The 15,360-nt window shown below is 37.9% G+C and overlaps 1 pseudogene across 1 annotated transcript; it reads left to right on the top strand.

The window, feature by feature from the left end:
- Positions 1-902: 902 nt before the first annotated feature.
- 1700018B24Rik (RIKEN cDNA 1700018B24 gene) lies at positions 903-4,274 on the top strand (annotated as a pseudogene). The gene is made up of 2 exons (NR_003617.2): positions 903-1,308; positions 4,087-4,274. The product of NR_003617.2 is annotated as an RIKEN cDNA 1700018B24 gene (transcript).
- Positions 4,275-15,360: the final 11,086 nt, after the last annotated feature.

The raw sequence follows: 15,360 nt of genomic DNA, 5'->3' as shown, positions 1-15,360 counted from the left end.
TTTCCTTGCTATGATTTGTCACTAATAAGATCTGCTCCTCTTTGTTAAAGGACCCATTGATGGTGCGTATGCATTCATTTTAGCCAATTTTAGAAAACATGTGTTTGAAATGATGGCACTCTCCTTTTAAAGTGGTTTTAAGGTGATATTAATTGATAGATTCATATTTGCCCCGGTTCTGTATTTTATTGTAAATTAAAACATTCCTTCAATAGATGTAGTTAGTAGATATTGCCTCCTTTTACGGAACAGTTTAACAATACGTAATGTTCTCGCAATCTACAGAGCATAAAAATAGCTTTCTTTTGTTATCACTTGAGAGTTTTCTAATTTATTCTTCTTATTAAATCTTCAAGAAAAAGTAAAAGGGTGAAATTTGTGACTTGCCCTGTATTAAAGACAACCTCACATTCTTTGCACAGTAGAATAGTGAATTAACACATATTTTGAAATGAGGTGTACAGTTTTAAAATTATGCAAATGTTTATAAGACAATATTAACAATTAGGTGAAGTTAATGAGGACTGCAAACAAGGTTGAATAAATTCATGTTGCTAATATTGGTGGTGAAGAGGCACGTGCAAATGTGGGCCTTCCTTATCTATTTTCATTTGGCGACTGACTTAAATAACTTCTGACAAAAATATATTGACAAAGGTTATTTAAATAAAAAAACATGCATATTAAGCCAATATGTTTCCTTACAGAGACGTCTCTCAAGGGCTCCAAGCACACCGTTGCATAATCAGCCGTGTTTCTGCACAACCATTAACAACGAGACGCACCTCAAGTGCCCAACTTTGAGTCTGGAGCCAAGAACCTTCCAGAGCAGTACGTGCGCCCAGCTGCTCCCCCAACTCTCGCGAGACTTGCTGTTAGAGGCGTTGCCGCCGGGTGCATGCGCAGTTCGGTTTAAGCTGGACTGCAGGCGGGCTCTTGGTGGCAATGACTCCTATCAGATTGCTGGTGCAGCCTACACAGAGGATAGAAGGCCGCACCTATGCCGATTACGGGTCCGTTGACGAATGCATGGAAGGCATCTGTAAGATGTACGAAGAGCACCTGAAGAGGTTGAACCCCCGGAGCAAGTCCATCACCTATGGCGTCAGTCAGCTGTTTGAGTTTATCGACCGGATGGTAGACCTCACCTGCATGGTGTTCCTCGAAGACACGCAGACGTACAAGTCTCACAACCGAGAGTGGGTCAAAGAGAGGATCTACATGCTTCTCAGTCAGCAGGCACAGCTGGAGGGCTCGGAGTGAGCTTCTAGGAGCTTCCGGAAGAGCTGGGGCTGGCTGGGGCCACAGGTAAGTGTGTGGTGCAGCAGTGGTTGCTTTCACTCATGGCCTCTTTCATCCCCGTGTTAGGTGCTAGACGAAATGTGAGCCTTCCCTCTTTTTTGGCTTTCTTCCTTCTTACCATTTGATATGGTGATACAAATGGGAATGATGTATAACTGCTTTAATACGTTCACTATGGGAGCTGTTCAGGTAGCAAGAGCGTTAATCTGTGCTACCTCCCGGTAATTCGGTAATTCTAGTGGTTGTTTGTTTGCTTGCTTGTTTGTTTGTTTTAGTTAAAAGGGCTGGGGGTGAGGCTGCAGGGAGCAGGAAGGATTCATTTAGGCATCAGATTTTAGAGAGATTGGCTCCTGGTGAGTTGGCTCTGTTGTTTCGGCTCCAGATGAGGTAGAACAAGAAGCCACCAGGCATAAGACACTGAGACCTACCACTTCATATCTAACAGGAAGCAAAAAAGTTTAGACAGAGTGTGGAGATGCTCAAGGAATGACGATAGAAGTCATGAAAGTGGTGACCCACACTCATAGGTCTCTCTTCCCAAACATCACTAGCAACTGTGAACCTAGGGGATGTAGCTGTCGTATTCTGCCCAGCAAATACATCTTGAGTTTATGCTTGTCTTTTATTGTATCTGAGTAAGTATATATTCAATCTAATAAGTATATTTTTATGTATTTACATACATGAAGATAAAATGTGGCCCACAGACATCTGTGAGTTTAATTACCATTATTCCTCCTGGGCATGGAGCTAACCCAGTATCCCTTTATTCCACACATCCTGAGATCAGAAAGAAATGTGTTGCACTTCTCACTCTGTGACATTTTTAGTGGACTGATTAACATTTGCCTTTTTGGAATCATAAACAAGATTTTATAATAACCTTATGATTAGTGAATGACTTCTCTGTCCTACATCTAAGTGAGCATGCAAAAGAATATGGATGTTAAGCACATTAGAATATGACCTCTCTATCACTAATTAAATTAAATTAAATTAGCTAACATTAGGGAACAAACATCCAGAGAACTTTCTGAGTGATCACCTGTGATGACTGCAGCACCTGTGGCAGGGTGTTATTCCTGTCAGCCCCCATTCTGCAGACAAAAGTGAGTCTCACAGGACATGTGGATTGTCCAAATCATATCTCTAATGACTTGGATGAGGAAAAATTCTTCCTAATTTATGTCTATTTCTCATCATTCTTTTACTGTAATCATCCACTCTGTAAATATTTTATTATTGAGCAAATAGTTGCTTTCCTGTTTGTAAGTAATGGTATCAACAGGATATTTTAAAATCTAGATATGGTGTTTGATGCTAAGATTCTTCAGTATATAAATTATGCTGTGGGACTCTGAACAGAGCCATTTAGTGACTTGCTTTGGCTTCTGTTTATTTATTTGGTTTGAGTCCACTGGTGTAATTCTGAACTCTAGCTAACAAATAAGTACACATGCCACATTTATTTGTGAAACACTTAGTATTTTTACTCTGTTACATTTCATGTTAATGTGATTGTGTGTGGGTGTGTAAGCACCTGCATCTTATGGTGGCTTGTGGGGAAGAGAGAAACTTTTCAGGGTTCAGTTCTTCCAACCACTTTGTAAATTCTGGGGATTAACCTTGGTGTTCAGGCTTTGCCACAAGTGTCTTAGCCAGCTATACTCTCTCACTGCCCCCAAATTCAGTTGTTTCAAGAGAGGATTTCATGTATTCCAGCCTTGCCTCAGAGTTGCTTTGTAGCTGGTAAGGACCACAAATTCTGCTTTTCTTATCATTACCTCCCAAGTGCTGAGGTTACAGGTCGACACTCAGTGTGAGTTTTGTAATACTCGGGATTGAGTCCAGGGCATTGTGCTTGCTAATCAAGCACTCTACCAGCTAAGTTACATAGCTATCCCTTCAACTTATACAAACGATATCCTTTAAAGCAAGACTAATATTTAAAATCCAGTACTTTCTTCTTTATTGCTTATGTGTGGTAAACAAAATCTTTGTGTCCTGAGGGATAAGTAAACAGGCAGCACAAAGTAGGACTCATACTTAAGCCACAGCACTCTGGCAGCTGGCAGATGAATGTCTGCCAGGTGATGCTTTATCATTAATTCCACAGTAAAATTCCATATAACAAAATGAAAGATCACACTGGTGGTGTACAAAGAAACTACCATCGCCCACGCACACAGGAACCTGAACAGACTGGACTGACAAAGAATTAAAATAGGGCACAGCCAGCAAAGTGCTTGACTTCAGTCTCTGAAACTCTTGTCAAAAAGCCAACAATATAGGTACATACATAAAACCTCAGAGCCCTGTAGGAGCTCACTAGCCTACCAGCCTTGCCTGAATTGCAGGCTGCAGGCCAAGGACAGCTTGTACCAAACCCACAGTGGATAGTTCCTGAAGAGTAGCACCATAGAGTGTGTGTACCTTACACACATGAACATATACATACACACACAAACACACACACGGTTCAATAATGTAACAACACACATACACACAAACCTCTGGGGTTGCTAGCTACTTCTCTCATTTGCATGTGTAGCAAGGTCTAGTTTAGAATAGGATTATATAAACAAGCAGTACTTTATACAGATAATAAAATAATATAGAAAATTTCAAGACCCAGGGAAAATTTTAAATATAATATGAAAAATTCTTTAAATAGATATTTTGTTTTGATATATTTGATGATAACATATAAATATATATCTATATCAAAATGATTTCCTAATATTATATATATTTATATATATCTTTTGTTTTATTGACCTACAGGGAACATTTCTGATCAAAGCAGCAGAAGCAAGCTATAGTGATGAGCCATTTTCCATGGAAGACTGCCCCTAACCTGTGAATAATTTCTCTTCACATGAGCTTTGAGAATATTTGTCCTTGAAGTTTGTATTATCACCTGCCAATAAAATTTAAAACAAATTATAGTAAAAGAACTACTTTAAACCGTTTTTAAAGTTTAGATGTGTCTTTATCAGTTGCATATTAGAAGAATGTTTATATGACATCTTTTTTCTCCTCCTTTTTCTTTCTCCCAACACTTATTCTTTGTATTTAGGTCTACTGTCATTAAATTTATTCTTCTTTGTCTATTGTTTGTCTGCACAGAATGAGGTAAAGAAACTGTGATTAGGGCCATTTGAAGGCTATCCCTTTCTTTGGGATCCACAGGAGGCTGTCAGTAGTTGTATATCTGATGCCCAGCGGGGGTGGGGGTGTTGGAGGGTGGGCTGGGGGGGGGGGGTGCAGAGAGACTGAGTAAAGGAAAAAAAAAAGGAGGAATCCCAGACTTCAATAAAACCTAAGGCCTCATCTGACACAACGGAAGTAGGGTAGGTTGACTCTTCTGATTACCTGTATACTCTCACTTTCCTGGGTAGGATCCTTTGGTTCCACCGACATGGAAATCATGAGCAGATCTAAAGCTGTTAGTCTGTGTAAGGTTACAGCTCTCAGGCTTTGGGTATTTAGAGTTTGAGGGTCTAGTAATGCAGGTACAGCTCTGTGCCCAGTATCAGTACCAGCCCTAGGTCATCTGGCATCAGCTCCCTGGAACTCCTCCAGTAACCGGACCACAGATGCATCATCTTTGACCTTCACAAGCTTTGGCTGTGCTTCTGCTTATGGCCTCTGCTTCCTGACACAGATGCTCCCCCCCACCCCCGGGGTATCTGCAAGTACTGTTGTAACTCATTATTAATTGTAATCAGGTTAGCTCACTATGCCAGTGATAAAGTTGTATAGCCAGAGGTAGTGTCATGGTTGTGACATAGCGATGCAATAGAAGGACTTTTACAAATTGCAGCTTGAATTTTAGGTCCACTGAAATTCCTTAAGAGCTAGAAGTACAGTGGACCAGTTAGCAAAACCTTCCAGAGTGATGAATAGGATGAAAAGGATTCCAAGTAAATAGACCTAAGTAACTCAGGGGCAGTTCACACATGCTAATAAGCACATGCTATACACCCCTGACCCACACTTCTACTCCAGAGACTGGTAATTTAAATGGAGATCTTTCATTAAAGCAATTAAATACTGCTGGTGCATTCATAGACAAACACCTCCCTATATTTCTTTTTTGTCTTTCCCTCATTTATATAAAACATAAGCAAGAGAAGGTACAATGTGTAGTGAATAAAAAGCGGCTCCCTAATATAAGACAATAAAAATGATCTTTTCAGGTATATGTCAATTGCCCTACAAACTGAAAGATGTACTAAAGATTACAGGTACAAAAATATCTGGAAAATATGGCTTGATCTAAATAGATTAAAACATAAAATTACAGTATGAACAACCAATAAGTAAGTAAAGCTTAGCAGATCTGGGAGGGGAAAGGAGAGGGAGATCACTCACCATGAGCTCGGAAGTTTTATACTAAGGAAATCCTAGAGAAAATGAGGAAGTTATATTTGTGTCCTTAAACCCATGCCTGCCATTACCTACATGATTATAGGAGCATGGAGGAATTTGGATTGTTCCTGGTGTTTTATAGCTGTTACTTCCTAATTAAAATGTCCTATTCTGAAGTAAGGAATAAAGGAGACTCATACCTTTCTAGAAGCTTGTAAAATGTACCAGCCTCAGGAAGGCCAGGAAATTGGATATTTACAAGGTCACTCATGGAGGAGGAGGATGCAAACCTTGTGATTAATTGATGGAGAAAGGAGAAATTTTTGGTGGAGGTGCCTGAAAGTTGGGCAGGAGATCACGCTATAGATACAGCTTTTGTGAATTGTCATGCTACTAGGAGTGGCTTTTTAGTGAGGCAGTTGTCCTGAGTTTCCCATGTTTCTATCATGCCTCACATGTGTTCCTGTAAGCTCAATACACTGTTGGTTAGATGAAATCTCCCTCTTGTCATGATGTCTGACATTTTCCTTTGCTGTATTTCCACCGACTTTTCTCCCAGTTTATTTACTGTTCTACTATTTCCAGCTGATGGTGCCCATTTATTCAGTTTTTAATTCATGCCTCTTGTTCAAAAGGAAATCCTAGGGATTCGTTTTTGAGCAGTCCTCCCTGTGATGGCTTGTCATACTGACTTTTTACTGCATAGTCATTATCTAAACTTCTAAAGCATTTTTCCTTAAGTGTCTCAGTGCAAAGCACTGTGGTCTATGATAAGTGGTTTTGGTCAGGCCTTGAGAATCATTTGAGGTCTTGGACTCCAGTGGTACAGCTCAGAGTCACATTTTCTCAGCTGACTCTTGAAGACTTGGTTATACTTTGTGACAAGGTTGACTTAGAGACAGTGTTCTCATTTCTAATTCTCTTTCCTTGGCTTCTGGCTTTCAGCTTTTTCTTGGCTATTTGTTCTTCCTTATTCCTTATAGGTATTTTGTTTCCCACTAAGTTTGAATTTTCAGCTGACTCTCTTATTTTGCTTTATTTTTATTTTTTCAACTATATTTTTCATCCCATGTTCTACATTTTTATTCCACATCCGTTTTCTAGGTTGTTAACTATCTTTCTAGTTATTTTTTAAAAATATGTCAACCATTTTTAATAGCTAAGGGCTTCTGTTTTGTGAATCATTTCCTCTCTTCATCACCTAATTATAGTTTAATAAGGATGCAAGAATGTCTTCAGATACTCTGAGCATACCAATAGGAATACTTTTAAATTTTCTTCTTGATTTTTTTCTTCTGAATTATTTCAGTTTTCTTTGGGGACACATGTTCTATTTTATTTTTGTCTCTCTATTCATTTCTTTCCTCAGCAGAAATAGCAAACATTTGGCAACATTACTAATCGCTATTCTCTGAGATATTCAGAAATCGTGACAATATGTGTTTGGGGATCATTGGGACCAATGTCTTCTTGCTTTATTGCTGCTTGTCTGATTGGACAAGAAGTTGAGAGCCCTCTTTCTGGCACACACTGGTTCTGATTCACATAAAGCCCCGAGGAGCACCCTGGGACTGCCTCTGGGATTATAATTCTCATCTGCAGATTTATGTACACACACACAAACGATCATTTAGATTTTCCTGGCAAATTCCTTGTCAGGACAAAATATTCTAAAAGTATCAGTCAGTCACTTTGTTCTTTATAACATCCCTCTTGTTCAAAGGAAATCTTAGGGTTCTTTTCTAACAGTCTTCCCTGAGATAGCCTGTCATACCGACTTTTGTGTACATATTCATTATCTTAACTTCTAAAGCATTTTTCCACAATCCATGCCAAAATAGCCAGGAGCTCTGATTCTGATCTTTATTTCTTACAACTGACAGTTAATATTTGTCTATTGTTATTACCAGTCTCCTTGTCATTCTGTTTAGTAATTTTGCTGTCATCATCCTGGATACTTTAGTACTCTAGCTACTAGGAAGCAGTAGATTATGAGTTGACTCCCCTCAGCTTCTCAGCTGAGTGACATCTGTTATTTTTGTGTTTGATAATGTTTTGTTTTATTTTTCATGTTTTTATTGTTTTTTGAGATTACATTATTTCTTCCTTTCCTCTAATCACTACCATGTGTCCCTGCTAGCTGTCTTTCTAAGACATGGCCGCTTTTTACACTACTTGTCATTTCATGCATATATATATATATATATATATATATATATATATATATATACATATATATATATATGCTGCTCTTTCTACATTATGTTACTTATATATATGTTTACATGACTGACCATTTGGTATTGAATAACAAATTGGTGTATTCTTCCTTGGAGAAGATTATTATTCTGCTTATTGCATTACTATTATTATTATTATTATTATTATTATTATTATTATTATATATTTTCTTTATTTACATTTCAAAGTTATTCCCTTTCCTACTTTCCACTCTGAAAACCCCCTAGCCCATCCCCCTCCCACTGCTCACCAACCCACCCACTCCCTCTTTCCTGTCTTGGCATATGCTGAGACATCAAGTCTTCTCAGGACCAAGGGCCTCTCCTCCCATTGATGCCCAACAAGGCCCTTGTCTGCTACACATGCAGCTGGAGTCATGGGTACTCCTTGTGTACTTTTTGGTTGGTGATTTAGTCCCTGAGAGCTCTGGGGGTACTGGTTGGTTTATATTGTAGTTCCTCATATGGGGCGGCAAGTTCCTCCAGCTCCTTGGGTACTTTCACTAGCTCCTCCATTGGGGGCCTTGTGCTCAGCCCAATGGTTGGCTGTGAGCATCTACCTCTGTATTTATCAGGCACTGACAAAGACTTTCAGGAGACAGCTATATCAGGCTCATGTTATCAGGCCCTTGTTAGCATCCACAATAGTGTCTGGGTTTGGTAACTGTATATGGGATGGATCCCCAGGTGGGACAGACTCTGGATGGCCGTTCCTTCAATCTCTGCTCCACACTTTGTCTCTGTATCTCCAATGGGAATTTTTGTTCCCCCTTCTAAGAAAAACCAATGTATCCACACTTTGGCCTTCCTTCGTCTTGAGCTATATGTGATCTATGAATTGTATCTTGGATATTCTGAATTTCTGGGCTAATATCTACTTATCAGTGAGTGCATACCATGTGTGTTCTTTTGGATTGGGTTACCTCAGTCAGGATGATACTTTCTAGTTCCATACATTTGCCTAAGAATTTCATGAATTCATTATTTTTAATAGCTCAGTAGTACTCCATTGTGTAAATGTACCACATTTTCTGTATCCATTCCTCTGTTGAGGGGCTACTGGGTTCTTTCCAGCTTCTGGCTATTATAAACTAGGCTGTTATGAACATCATGGAGCATGTGTATTTATTACTTGTTAGAGCATCTTCTGGTTATATGCCCAGGAGTGGTACAGCTGGGTCCTCTGGTAGTACTATGTTCAATTTTCTGAGGAACTGCCAAATTGATTTCCAGAGTGGTTGTACCAGCTTGCAATCCCACCAGGAATGGAGAAGTGTTTCTCTTTCTCTACATCCTCACCAGCATCTGCTGTCACTAGAGGTTTTGATCTTAGCCATTCTGACTGATGTGAGGTGGAATCTCAGGGTTGTTTTGATTTGCATTTTGATGATTAAGGATGTTCAACATTTCTTTAGGTGCTTCTCAGCCATTTGATATTCCTCAGTTGAGAATTCTTTGTTTAGCTCTGTATCCCACTTTTAATAGGGTTATTTGGTTCTCTGGAATCTAACTTCTTGAGTTCTTTGTATATATTGCATATTAGCCTTCTATCGGATGTAGGGTTGGTAAAGATCTTTTCCCAGTTTGTTGGTTGCTGTTTTGTCCTATTGACAGTGTCCTATTGCCTTGCAGAAGCTTTGTAATTTTATGAGGTCCGACTTGTCAATTCTTGATCTTAGAGCATAAGATATTGGTGTTCTGTTCAGGAAATTTTCTTTTGTGCCCATGTGTGGCTCAGCAGTCAAGAGCTTAAAGCATTCCTGAATTTCCTGTATTTCCTTGTGTGTGATTGAAACTTCCTGGGCTTTTCCCTGCCCACTTGGCATGTCTGTTGTGATGATTCTTGTTTGGCTCATATTTAGGCAGTTATGTTGGTGAGAATTTGTGGATATGATAACAAAATATTTAGAGGGGTGCTAGAGGTTATGCTAGTTTATTAAAGTCATGGTTGTAGGTTTTGCTCACAAATGTTGACAAGTGGCCTTCTACTAAGCTGCATGCCCAGTTCTTATCCAGATTTCTTTGGTTGAGCTCAAACACTGGCCCTGTATTATTCCATGGTCACAGTGTGAAGCTTTATCAATGATAGTTCCTTCAAAGATCCACAGATAATCACGTGTCATCAGTGATTTTTATTTCCCAACCCACTTCTTTGAGAAATCTAACCACAACCATGACTGCAAAGCCAGCTACAATATTTTATTTCTTTCATTTTTTCTTTTTCCTTTCATAATTTCACCATTTAAAGTTTTTACTTCAGAGTAAATCATTAACATATACAAAATTATTTATCTTTATGTGTAAATAGGCAAAAGAAATGTAATCCATATGTGCATTAAAAAACATGAAGAAATGTATCTAGTCAAAAATCTAGAGTGGTCATGTTGAAGGTCAAGGTTCAAGTACGTATACAAGGATAGTATATATATTATCTTAATGAAGTCTCAGAACATACTTTGAGAAACAGAAAATAAGCATTGTATAATTGTCATCAGTTTTGTAATAGAAAGTGTACATACTTGAGGAAAAGATAAATATTCAAATATAGACCATATCAGGAAACTCAAACACTTTTACCATAGATTATGAACAGAGTCTAAATTTTATTGCATAAGTAAAATGGGGGTTGGATTTATCTGAATAATGTTGTATTTTAACTGATTCATGTTAGTAAATGCATTTCTGAGAAGAAGATGGCGTAATTTATTTTCTGGGACCGTACTAAGGAAATATTCCAAACTCTTCCATGTATATGTAAAGGTTATTTAATTTAATTAGCATGACGGCCATCATGAGTGAAGTTTCTCATTCTGTTTAGGAAAACCTGATTTAGTAAATGCACCTGCTGTGTTTCAGAAGTAGTCATGGAGAATTGATCAAAACAAAGCTTCCTTCCTTGTTGCAGAGTTCAGACACATGGAGGAAGTAGGGGGATTTGGAACCCTGTGGTACAGCTGCAGGTGGTATTAACAGCAGTAGCAGCAAGAAACTAGGAGGGAGGTAGGTACCACTGGAGAGAAATTGAGAAAAGCATGCTGTGCTACTTGCAGAAAAGTTTCCAATCCATGACATCACCAATTATGGAGAAAAGCTTGATGTGTCCCAAATTAAGAGACAGTCAGATATCAAAAGATTTTGAAGAGATGGCATGTTTTAAGAATTAAAGCCTGGCAAAACATATTTCTAGGAGCTGAGTTTCTATAGACTTCAGTGAAGAATTATATATATTTTTTCCTGCAAAATGAAATAGCCTGTATTTTCAACTGCATAAGAATTTTTAAATAGCTATTGAGAAACACATTGTGCTTCCCTTGGCATTCAATATTTAACATAAACCTAGGATGGGGATATAGCTCGATAAAGAACTGAGTCATTGAGTGTTTTCACTATTAAAACTAAAATATTATGAGATATTGATGCAATAGAGAAGAAGAGGAAGAGAGAGATATGAGACAAAGTGGGATGGATGATGGATGGATCGATGAATGGATGAATGAATGGAGGGAGGGAGGGAGGGAGGGTGAGAGGAAGAGGGAGAGGGAGGGAAGGAGGAGAGGAGATATATATATATATGTATATATATATATAAAGAGAGAGAGAGAGAGAGAGAGAGAGAGAGAGAGAGAGAAAATATTTGTGTGTGTTTTCCTAAGCATAGGCAAAGCCAGGCATGGAGGAGACCTCTGATGTAATAAACATTTCTATTACGTCTTTTAAAACATGGTCCCATGTATTTTGGTCACATCCATGTGCTCTTGAACTTTACCTAAAGCACTGTGCTGCCCAACTCACACAACTTTTAAATTTTTTTTTCATTTCATCTCTCTTACTTTTTCTTTTTACACTCATCAAATCTGGTTTGTGATATTCATATGTTCTTAGATGTGTAGCTCTCTGATGAAGTGTGCTTAACCCTCCAGGGATGACACTCCTGGACAAAACAGACACTCTCCTATCACCAATCTGTTGTCAGTAGCTCTTCAGCTAGGGATGGGACTCCATGCCTGTCTCTTCTCCCCTTGCTGAGATTTGGTCTTGACTGAGCTTGCACATGTCTAGTGCCTGCTATCAAAGCTGCTGTCGGCTCATACCTGCAATTGCTCTGCTGCGTCCAAAAGAAACTTTCATATATACTTTGTCTTCTTGACAAATGCTTCATGATGCTTTGGAGAAGGGGTTTGATATAGATGTCACCTCTAGGATCAAGTGTTCCATTCTCTTACTAATAGTTCTAGAAGGTACTATACATGCTTCTAAAAAAAAAGTAATCATCAATATTATACATCTGTGTATCCTACAAAGTACAATAATTACTTGACAAGATCAGCCCACTGGTACAACTGTCCCATGAACATCACAGTAACCAGTTATTTTCTGATTGGATTTATGTCCTGCCCTATGAGATGAAATATACCTGTCACCATTAGAGTTTGATAACCGCTAGACTGATCATAATAACTAGAGCATAAACTACTATTATTTTCCTAAATGAACATAATATCAAAGGCAATATTAAAGTACTTTATTTTTAAATTATGCTTTCAATTTCTCAGATTATAAGACAATAACATTAATTTCCCCTTTCTTTCCTTCCCTCAATACCCCTATTTTATCTTTCAAATTCAGGACTTCTGTGTTCATTGTCATTAATTATATTTTTTTGTGTGTTCCTAAACAATAAATACAAACAGTACAGTCTCTGTAATGTTATTTGTATACATATGTTTTTAGGATGATAATTTATTTTCAAATAAGCAATTCCTGTGCTCTTCTTTTGAGAATACCGTCTTTCCCACTCAGTATTCATTAGTAATCCCTAGTTACTTGTGTAGAGTCCACCTTCATGACTTCTCACCTCACTACTTTTGGATACCTATTAATGTAAACTTGTTCAGCTCATGTTGACTCAGTATATTGGTGAGACATTATGAGTTTTTCATATGAGTTTCCAAGGAGACACAAACTCATAGAAAACTCCACTACTCTAGCTTTTTAAATCAACCACCCTCTTTTCTGCAATGGTTTCTGAGTTTTAGGTTCAGGAGTTGTAGATGTATCAGTTGGGCTGGGCTCCACAGCACTATATTTATACTGCTTGTGATTTTTCTGTAATGGTCTCCATCTGTTGAAAGAGATGTTTCTTTGTAAGGGGTGAGATCTAAACTTATCTCTGAGTGTCAAAATAAATATTTAGAATTTAGCTAAGGGTTAGTCTATATTAGTAAAGTGGTGGTTGTAGGTTCTCCTTTCAGATGTTTAATTCACTAGCCTTTGATTGGCTAGGTTTTCAGTACTAGGCATGATTTCCTTCCTGTTGAGCAGACCTTTAAGTCAAATTAGGGAGCTTTTGATACTGCTAAGGTATAGGCATACCACTACTCTACTCATAGTTATTATTGGACCATGCTGGTCATTGTGGTCCCTAGGTATTATAGATGGGTAGGGCTGTTGCTTGCTTTTCCTTTTGAAGCTTAGATGGTACCTTCTAGTACCATGAAACCTAGTCCTCACAGAGGAGATATTGAGATAGTAACTCAGGGTCCTCTTGACCCTGAGTCTGAAGTACATGGAGTCCTCAGTGATAGGGCCATACCTTCCACCTCTGAGGGACAACCAGAAGGAATAGCTTTACCCTGTGTGTTTTAGGAGTCTTTTGAACTACCTTGACCAATAACTCAAAAGAGGGTTTCTCAGGCCCTGTTTTTTTGTTTTTGTTTTGTTTTTTAAAATAGTCTATGAATTTTGGAAGGAACTTGTCAGCTCAAATGGGAAAACTTTCTTTAAACTGTATATGTATATTTATACACTAATTTGCATTTATCATAGGTGCTTTTTGGTAGCTACTAGTACAATTCCTTATTAGGATTTACAACATCCTTTCTGATATTTTACCCCTCCCTTCTACTCCAAATTAGAGCCCCTAGTTTTCTTATTTATCTCTGGACTTTGCTATTTTCGTCTCTGTTGTTTCTTGGCATATGTCTAAAGACTTCATACTTCACAGATATTTTCTGAGTAATGTTCGTTGTTGCTCTATTCACATTATTTAGGAAATGGGAACAACTTACATTCTTCAATTGATGAACAGGTAATAAAAACATGGTATGTATTCACTGTGGAATAGTATTTGGGTATAAAGAACAATAAAATCATGCCATTTGCAAGTAAATGGATGCAGCTATAAAGGTTATTAATTAAGGTAACCCAGACTCAAAGACAAATGACACATGTTCTCTCAGATGAGCTGCACTTCCTAGCTCCAAATCTTCAGATGTGATTATATAACCTGGAGTAACTGCAGAAACCAGCAAAATAAACTAGTACCATTGAAGGAGTGAAGTGTTGGGTGATTTATAGTCTAATGTATGACTTTTAATTCTATCATTAGGGAAACTAATTCAGGAAAACCATGACATTTAGCCAGTTTTCTGTACAGAGTGGGACCCATGAGAGGGAGAGAGAGAGAGAGAGAGACAGAGACAGAGAAACAGAGAGGAAATAAAAAAGAGAAAAATATTGTTCCACAATATTCTTCCATAGTAATAGCACACAGATACTGCTTTTGAAATTTTCCATTTTTAATTTTATTAAGGACATTTATCTTCTCAATAAATTCTTGTGTATATGAGAAGAAAACTGCTGTATAATAGTACAAATATTGGACAATAAAAATATGAAATAAGTAATTTTTAGTTCCTAATGTGTTATCCAATGATGTGCAACTGGTACCATCAAATAAGATTGCATCATAAATAATTTAAATTTTACAGAATTTAAGATTTTACTGTTTATATTCAACTAATTAAGATTTTTAGGAGTCATGCAATTAGAAAAGTGCTTTTCATTTTGTTACGCTGTACAATAATTTAAAAAGCTTGATGATTGCTTATTGTGAGGCATTTAATAAGAGTTTATTATTATAGAGCCATCTGCTATTACCCCTTAGAATGTGATTTTTGTGAAAAAATATTCAATTCTATATCGATTCTCATATGACATTGCCTAATCTTTATGTTTTTCTTACAAAAGCCTCTCCCCAATGCTGCTTGCAGAAACATTCTATCACCTAAGCTTCTGCCTGTGACTCAAACCGTGCCTTGATATTCTTTAGGAAAAACAATGCATATGCATTCGCTTGAGACAGGCTTTGGGGTATCGCAGAACTTCCTCTGTGTCTTGTTGCCTTGGATGACCTTGAACCTTTGATCCTCCCACTTCCACATTGATAGAGCTGGGCAATAACGGAAGATAGGGAAGCACTCTAACAACCATGCTGCAGACATCAGCCTGTTGCAATTACTTGGAAGCTAATTTGGAGCTTTATATGTGTAGTTCAGACGCATCATTGTGTTTTCACAATCTATTCCTCTAAGAGCTGATCTTTAGGTTGGATCTGAATTGCTAGATTTTTCATCTACTTCATGAAAAGGTTAAAAGTGTTAAA

This window comes from Mus musculus, chromosome 3, assembly GCF_000001635.26.
Source record: "Mus musculus strain C57BL/6J chromosome 3, GRCm38.p6 C57BL/6J".
In the NCBI taxonomy this organism is placed as follows: domain Eukaryota; kingdom Metazoa; phylum Chordata; class Mammalia; order Rodentia; family Muridae; genus Mus; species Mus musculus.
This window is presented reverse-complemented; position numbering and strand designations above follow the sequence as displayed.